Source organism: Pteropus vampyrus, unplaced genomic scaffold (assembly GCF_000151845.1).
Source record: "Pteropus vampyrus isolate Shadow unplaced genomic scaffold, Pvam_2.0 Scaffold98, whole genome shotgun sequence".
Taxonomy (NCBI): Eukaryota; Metazoa; Chordata; class Mammalia; order Chiroptera; family Pteropodidae; genus Pteropus; species Pteropus vampyrus.
In genome coordinates this window covers 533,248-542,753 of record NW_011888879.1, presented here as the reverse complement: position 1 = coordinate 542,753, position 9,506 = coordinate 533,248, and positions in this window count along the sequence as shown.

Sequence of the window (9,506 nt, the reverse complement as noted above, 5' to 3'; positions counted from 1 at the left end):
CCCCAGCCTGACCAACAGAAGTCCCGAGGTTCTCTCTGGTGGGTCATCTGGGCTCACATGCCATCTCCTGAGCCAATGACACTGGCCTGGAGAATGTGCTGGCTAGAGGGGACCTAGCTCAGTGACGTTTTCTGAACCACTCACTGCGGTCGGGCTGGTGGACTTAATCTATTCAAGCTTCCTCCTGAGGCTGAGGGTATGTGGACTCATCCCTGGACACATGGCCGGGAGACTCCATGGAAAGACCTTGGAGGTCACAGATGCAGAAGAGGCAATTCATGATGCTGATCATAACTGGAGAAGGTCTTGAATAGCGAGCCAAAGGCAGTTCTATAGGCAGTCAGGTGACCCTGGAGGTTTTTAAATCTGTGATGCAACCTCTTCCAGGTGGTGTGTTAGGAAGACTGTAGGGTGAATAGGAGGAAGGGAAAGTCTGGTGAACTAGTGGAGTTATTAGAGAATAACTCCACTAGTTAGGCAATGAGGACCGAACTAGGGAACTAGAGTGAGAAAGGAAACAGAGAGGCAACCAGGAAGTATGTTGAAAGTAGTAATAGGAATTAGCGTCTTATTAGATATTAGGGAAGTGGGTGGATGGTGGCAGAGGGAAGAGTCAAAAATGACCCCAAGGCCTCTAACCCAGGTGAAATTTTGGAGTGTCTGCCCCACATCTTTAACCCTTTTCTCTAAGCACTGGCCCCTTAATCACAGAGAAGGGTCCTTGTCCTGGAACCTCATTGTCTTAGCGGCCTAGCATGCCTCCTATTTCTGTGAATGGGACTTTCCCTCCTTTTGGAGACTGCCCATTCCCCATCATCCCTCCACGGTTATTGTGGAGGCCACTACACCTGTCTAGGGGCACTTGACCTGAGATGGGTCAATTCGAACTCTTCCTCAGCTTGCACTGAAACAGAGAAAATTATGTCCATCTCCCTCCGGGGGATTGAAGATGGGATTGGTGCAGTCGGTGACCTGCGACTGACCTCGTTCTTTCACATAACCGAGGAGCAGAGGAAGCCAGTCTGCAAGACGGAGAAGGAGGAAGCAGATGCAGATACGGCTTCTGGGAACAAGCCTGGGAGCAGCTGCCTGGATCCTTGAAGGCAGTCAGCTTTCCACATGTACTTTCCATTCTCGGGTCTATGAGACAACCTCTGGCTTCTTTATATACAACTTATGTAACTATTTCTGAATTTGGGAAATTGGGAATAGCTGCTGATGCTAAAGAAAAGCTACAATGGACTCTGGAACAATGCAGGTGTTTAGGGATACAAAACTCTATGCAGCTGGAAATCGCAAATAACTTCTGACTCTCCCCAAACTTAACTGCAGTTGTCTCTTGGTATCCAGGAGGCATTGGTTATAGGACTTCCGTGGATATCAAAATTCCTGAATGCTCAAGTCCCTCATATGAAATGGCCTAGAATGATGCATACAGTTGGCATTTGCATCTGTGATTCTAAACCGTGGATGGAAAATACTGTTTTCAATCCTCAGTTCGTTGTATTCATGCATGCAAAACCATCTATGGGATGGGATACGGAGGGACAACTGTATATTTATGGGGGGAAAAAATCTGCATATAAGTTCACCCGTGCAGTTCAAACCTTGTTGTTCAAGGGTCAACTGTACATTAATTTGGAACTTACCTGCATTACCAGTGAGTTTCCTGGAGGTATCCAAGCTGGATCATCGTTTGGAGGAGATGCATAAGGAAATGCAGGTGACTGAATGAGCTTGGTGAGCAGACTCTTAGTATAGAAGGAAGCCAGGGGAGTGGGCGAGAGCTCCCTGGGAGAAAGGGTGGAGGGAAGTTCAGAGGAACCTTGCAGAAGAACCCCATTTAGAGATTAGAAGGTGTAAGAGGACCCGGCAAAGAGATAAAGGAATTTACCAGAGAGTTGAAGATGCTAAGATGGTAGTGTCCAAAGAATGTAAAGGAAGAGAAAATTCAAGGATCTTAACCAACACAGAAACATGGGTGAGTTCTGGCAGGCTCTGGGGTTGGTTAATTCGGCAGCTCTCAAAAATATTATTACTTAGACCCAGGCTCTGTCCTCTTCTCTGCCCCACCGCACTCAGCACTAGCTTCATCTAAGGGTGGACTCCTCTCTTGGCTGAGTAACTGGAATGATGGAAGAGAGACAGTGAGCCATTTTCCCAGCCATGGAATCTAAGCTTCTCTCTGCAATCTGATTGGGCCACTTTAGGTCGTGTGCACACTCCTGGCCCAGGAAGACCCACCAAAGAAATGCTATTTATCGGTTGGCTTAGAGCAATCAGGAGCCACTCCTTAAGCTGGGGGTGGGATCATTGTCCCCTGAAGCAGCACAGGGCAATGTAGAGGAGGGTGGCTCCACCTGGGGCTACAGGGAACATGCTCAAGGTTCTGCTGCAGAGGAAGAAAGGGAAATGGAAATGTCAGAGGCAATGAACAGCCCCTCACGTGGCCCGCGAGGCCTGCATGAGCTGGCCCTGCTTCACCTTGCTCTTGTTCTCTGTGCTTTGTAAAGTTTCCAGAATGTATATACTAGGTTTCTTTCTCCCTCATGAGTTCATACTCTGATCCCTCTGTGGGTAATAGTCTCCACAATATTTGCCTAACTAATTCCTGTTCTTACATCAAGTCTCACTTAAATGTCATTCCTTAAAGAGAATTTTCCAATCTTCCTACACTAAATTAGCCACCCCCCGACTTGTGTCCCTATTGGAATCTAATTTCAAGTTGTAATTATGTTTATATTACGTTCATTTGTAGCTCTGTGGGGCAGAGGCCATGTTTGTTCTGCTCAGCAATGAATCCTCAGAGACTGGCACACAGCAGATGCTCAAGAAATACTTGATAAAAGGGTGAATTAGACATAGCACCCATTTCTTTTTCTAATGCATATCTTTTTTTTTTTTTTTTAGCACCTGATGTCTTTTTTTTTAAGCCATCTTTTGAGGTTACTTGGATGTAAACACTTCTACAAAACAATATCTCTTCCAAAAAAATGATGACTTTACATGGACCTACACAATAATAAATTTTCTGAAAGCTTATAGAGTCCAAGCGATGAGACTTTTAAAAAATCATGTATGTTTATTATTTTAAGTAATTTATGCTGCATGTCAGTTACATAAAGACAAGACTAGGAAAAATTGGTGAACTAGTTAAACACTGTTTCTGTTCCACAGCCTACCATATTAGTTAATTATATTATCGAACATTTATTGAATGCCTCTTCTGTACCAGCCATTGGGTTGGACTGTCAGACTTGGCCCTGTTCCATGAAAGTTTACATTAAAGTCATTCTATTTACTAAGGCAAGAACTGAATCAATACATCTTAAGAATGGTTTTCTACTACAAATAAGCTTTTCTGGTTAACCTTTAGATAATTCAATTAACTTCTATTACCAGAACATTCTAGTATGCTTTGCTAGTCAGAGTTTCTACACAGGAGGGGTGTAAACATGAGCAATCTGTTGAAATGGGAGGCTGGAAGCTGGTCTTGAAATCATGTTTACACAGCAAGCACACTGTGTCTGCTCAGATTGTATGGCTATTTGGCATGGCCAGAGGTGGCTACTGGGAATTATGGGATAATTAAGTCATCATCTCCTCCCAACCAATCCTTGGAGCTACCACCGATCCTAGTTAACTGAAGCAGAATCATATTTGGTCATCAGACTTCAGATATCGCAGGCTTCAGAATCCACTAAGGTTTCAAAAAGGAAATTTCAAAGGGAAGAAGTAGCAATGATCTGCTCTGGTAACTCGTTTATCAATATATTTTCCAACTGCTCTGAAGGGGGAAACATTGGTGAGAACTTGACTCTTCGGGCTGATGTTCATGACAAGCTATGCGATAGAGGATATTTAAGTCTTTTTTTTAGGGGGGTGGGGAGGGGGAGAAGTTTTGGGCCTCAAAAAAAAAAAGAAAGAAAGAAAGAAAGAAAGAAAGAAAGAAAGACAGAAAGAAAGAAAGAAAATGTAGTTAGAATGCTGAGTTAAAAACCCGTAAGCTGGCAATGTAGAAACATGTATTTACCTACTTTGTAGGGACATCATGGCATCAAAATTAGACGAATGTGCTGTGCAAATACAAAGGATGAAATATGATAGTTTCCAAATGGCCTTTCTTATTTTATTATCACCCATCCATTCCTCACACACTGAAAAAAAAAAGACTAGTTTATATTTATCCTTCTCATTTATGCTGAATGAACGTATGTCACTCAAGGAAAGCAAACTAGACAGGTCTAGTTTAATTACCCAATCGGATATTAATATGCTATTTTTGAAGATAAATGCTTTGTGACCTCAGAATGAATCAGCTCTCAGAGCAGAGACATGTAATGCCTGCCATCCACTGTATGTGGTGTGGTTATAGCACGGGCTTCATGGTCACACCTCATATATACCATACACAAGCTGTATCAGCAAGAATGTGTGAACTTGGCCTTCATTCTCTTTCTCTTAACTAAATTCTGCTCAAGAAGCTAGGTTTTGTGGTTATGCAGTCCTACTGGATGAAAGCTCACCATGATAATTACACTCCTCATAGTAGCTAACATTTACTGTGCAACTGCCATGGGTCAGATACTGGGCTAAATGCTTGATGTCCTCATCTTTGCAGCCCTCCCAACACTATGAAGTCTATTTTATCATTGTACCATTTTTCTCGTTTTTCAGATGAGGACACTGAGCAGAGAGCCCTTCAGTCACTTGGCCAAGATTACATAGTTGAAGTTTAAACCTAAATATGCCTGGCTCAGAAGGGGGTCTTCTGAGAAACTAACAAACTGAGGTTTGGGGGCCCTTCACTTACATGCCCCATTGCAAGGCCCTGTGCCTAATTTTGTGTTTGTAATTTTATGTTCTTCTTCTTAAAGATCCCCAGAATGGTGTTGGCAGCAGTCCCCACAAAAGCTGGATCCGTCCCTGGCTTGACTTCACTGCCTTTATTCATCATCACCCAACTGTAGTTTCCAAGCCATCGTAAATAATGGGAACGTCAAGGACTGTCTTTTTTCCAACACAAAGTAGCTGCTTAAGTCATCTCAAAGTTAGAATGAAAGCATAGGTGACTGAATAAATGTCCTACTTCAAACCCATGCTGTGGATTGATCATTGCTATAGGTCAAAAACCATCGGAAGAATCAAAAAGCTGGGAAGCCAGAGCGTCTTGTGAGCCCTCAGAAGAAACCGGTCCTTTCCTGACATAGGGCCCAGAGCAGCTTTCCCCAGTGTAAAATGAGCAGACAGGAAGTGTAGATTCTTCTCTGTATCCTTTTACTATTGGTATATCATGGAGAATGCCACATTGGTGAATTTGCAGTGACTTCCTCTTTGCAGGCACTTCCATAAGAGACACCTCATTTCACTTAGTATATCCAATTAACAAATGGAGACAAACAAATTAAAAGGAAGTCCCTGAGGTGGCTGAGACTCAGTGTGCCTAAGTGGATAAACATAATTGAATCGCCTACCCTGATGAAGCACCCTACTCAGGGCTGGCTTTGAACAAGTAGTTCTAGTTTTGCAAGAGTTTGCCTGTGTCATTTTAAGGAAAGGCTAGGAGGAAATGTGTTTAAAGAGTATAACAAGAGTTGTTGTTAGACTCACAGATGGTGAAGATTGATACATACTGAAAGTAACTATTATTGAATGAAATTGGGGAGTGTTATTCCTCCTGCCTGAAGTGTAATCTTGTCTCCAAGCAAGGGACCTGGGGAGTTCTCTAAGACTTTTCCAACCTGGAAATTCCAGTGTCCTAATGGGATGCATTGTCCCCATGATTTACACTGAACGATGTGTTAGAAAGGAAATTTTAAAGAGGCTGGACTATCCTTGAGAGCAATTAGTGGTTGTCCCCAGGATCACTTCTGTTTTTCTGGTGACCTCACACCAGGGCCCTCTGCCCAAAGGTTTCATGCAGGTGTGCTCACCTGATTCAAAGACCCATCTGGATCTTGATGCCTTGTGTACTAAAGAAATGACTTAGTATTACATAAATCAAGGCTAGAGGTACTTGCTCTTATCTGTAACAGAGGAACGATGAGCAAAATTGCTGTTTATCTGATATTGAGGCTACTTGTTGTTTAGTTTTAGGAATTTCTTGCCTTATAAGAGGTATCATGACTTCATATAGGGGGCTTTCTACACAAATCAATCAACAAATTTAATGCAAATCTAGCTGATATCCTAAAGAGATAAAAAGGAGAAGGAGGGAGAAGAAAAAGAACAAGAGTAATAAGGTAATGAGGCAGCCACTTTCCCTTTCATACATGAATGCCCATTACAAATATTCAGATACATATATGGGAATTAAGAGTACGACCCAGAAATCCCACTCCTAGGTATTTATCCAAGTGAAATGGAGACCCACATTCATAGGAAAATCCGATATTTGCAGCAGCTTTATTCATCATCACCAGAAGCTGGAAACAACTCAAATGTCCCTCAGTTGGGAAATGAAACAAACCTAATGGCACATTCATACAGTGGAATACTACTCAGCAGTAAAAAGGAAGGAACTACTGACACATGTGACGACTTGGGTGGATCTTAAGGACATTATGCTGAGTGAAAGAAGCCAACGTAAAAGATGACACTCTACGTAATTCCATTTATATAACATTCTGGAAAAGGCAAAACAGAAAGCGGATTAGTGGTTGCCAGGAGTTAAAGGAGAACGGAGTTTGACTGAAAAAGGCAGCATGAGGGAATTTGGGAAAATATGGAACTGTTCTCTGTCTTACACAACTCTATGCATTGTGCAAAACTCAGAACTATACACCCCAAAGAATGATTTTTACTGTACATAAACTAAATAATAAAATAAACCAGTGATACACTGGCATAGAGTACAGGCATAGACAGACCAACAGAACATGGAGAGAGCTAGAAATGGAAGGAAGTTTAAATAGTTAGTTTTGCTAAAGATGTCGTTTCAAATTCACAGGAAAAGATACATTATTTAATAAATGGTGCTAGGAAGACTGGTCCTTACCATTAAAAAAGATACCTTCTTCATACCTTAAATCAAAATAAATTCTAGAAGGATTAAAGATTTAAATGGGAACATAAATGAGAATACCAGTGGAAAATACAGATTTTAAAACAATCTTGGAGTGGGGAAGGACTTTTTAAGGACGATATAAAAGTCAGAAATCATAAAAAAATAGTTCATTTGACTATAGAAAACATTTTAAAAACTCAGTAAAATAAACAAAGAGTGACTCTTTACAAGTCAACAGACAAAGGACAAAGTGGGAAAAATATCCACACACATATGGTAGTCAAAGATATCTGCAGTGGATGCTGAGGTGTGCTGCCCAGAGCCCATCTTCAGTACTGGGGTATTAATCTCTCAGCTGTAAAGAGTGTTGTTGTCACAGTGAGGTTTTTCTCCTGCAACTGTTCACAGCTGAAGTCATCCCCGCTCCGTGGGGGCAGCTCTCATCTAATGACTGGTCAATAAAGGGGTATAAAGGCTTGGCTCTCTTGCCTCACTGCAGAACTGTGAAGGACCATCCCAGCTCCCAAGCTCCTCATGGGTCAGCTGAGTGAGGCCTTCTGCCGTATCTTGCTGTTCTCATCCTCCCTTAGGTGTTGATTCCGAAGGCACTCCCCCAATAAACTTCTACATGGGAATCTGTCTAAGAGTCTGCTTCTGAGGAACTCAACTTAAAATTATATCCTTAATATAAAAGAACTTTTATAAAACAACAGGAAAATAGAAAAATGGGCAAAAGACATAAACAGCCAGTTTTTATATGCACCATAATTCAAATTACCTGTACTTTTTGTCACAGCAAGTTCACTTCTAGGAAATGATCATAAAGAAATAATCTCACAAGTATGTAAAGCTATAGGGTCAAGGCTGACAATGAGAGTACTGTATAGAATAGTGAAAAACTAGAAACGATCTTAATATTCAATAATTGTCATACTATGCAATTATTAAAAACAATTCATATATTTATAAACAAGAAACAATGTCCAGCATTCAAATATATTCCTTAAAATACATTCTGTAACATAGATTGCACAATACATAATATATAAAATAGAAAAACAGTTGCGATGATTATAGAAAAAATGTTAGTAGTTAGTATTTTTTAGGATTATAAGGGATGGCTATTGCCTTTCTCAAACTTAGCTGTGTTTCTGAAAATTTTTTATGAGTAAATATTACTTATATAACCAGAATAAAATAAAGTTATTTTTAAAAACATTTTATTGGAGAAGGCTTTAATATGAAATTCACGCATACTGACTGAAATTCAAGCATATTTTTACTTATTTCCAATTATTTCAACTAAAGCAAAATAATTAACTTCAAAATTAACCTTAATAGCTATATATATAAACAAAATCTTAATTTATGGCTTTGTTGTTCATATTAATCCATGAAAGTCATATACTACTTGTGTTGGACACCTGCTGTTTCTGTGTTTTATTTGCCTGAGCAGTATCTAGTCTCTTCCTTCAGGTAAGGGGTCCTGGTTTGCCTTTGGGGAACCATCCTTCCCTCTCCTGGGGCCATAAGTTTCCTTTAAGGCATATAACCCATCTACACTTCCCATGTCTCTGGCTATAAGCTCATTTAGGAGGTGCACATGTCCCACAATGGTCCAATGAGAATCAACCGCAGGACTTTTGCTGCAGCTACTGGGAAAACAACACTGTCTTTCAACTTGAGTTGCTAAGCTGGTCAAAGATAAGCTTGGAGAAATGTTGCTGAGTATGAAGTCAACACAGAACAAAGCAGAGAAGAGAGATGGAGAGATAAACTTCCCTGAAGTCAGCATTGGTGCCTTTTAATCAGGCCGTGGCCAAAGATTAAATCCTGAACTTTTCAGTAACGTGAACCAATAAATTGTTTGTGCTTATGTATGTTTGAACTGAGCATCTTTTGGGATGTGGTATTATACACATCCTAGTATATCTCCATGGGAAGCAAAATATTTTCATTGGTTCAGTCTTCCAGTCATTCAATTAAAATGTGTCGAGCACTGTCTTAGTTCAGGCTGCCATAACCAAATACCACAGACTTAATGGCTTAAATAACAGACATTTATTTCTCACAATTCTGGAGGCTGAAAGTCCAAGATCAAGGTGTTGGCAAGATAGGTTTCATTCTGAGGCCTATTCTCTTGGCTTGTAGGTGGCCGCCATTTTGCTGTATGTTCATGTGACCTCCTCTTAGTGTATGCTGAGACAGAAAGCAAGCTCTCTGGTGTCTCTTCTTACAAAGGCAATAATCCCATCATAAAAGCCTCACCCTCACGACCTCATCAAACCCTAATGAACTCCCAAAGGCTCCATCTCCAAGAATCAACATGGAGAGGGTTAAGGCTTTAACATGTGAATTTTGGGAGAGACACAGACATTCAGTCTATAAGAAACTCATAGGACCCACTATATGTCAGCAACTACATTAATCCTAGGAATACAAGAGAGAAAGACACACTTAACAGGAAAGGTACATTTGGTGGAAACTCAACATCAAAGAG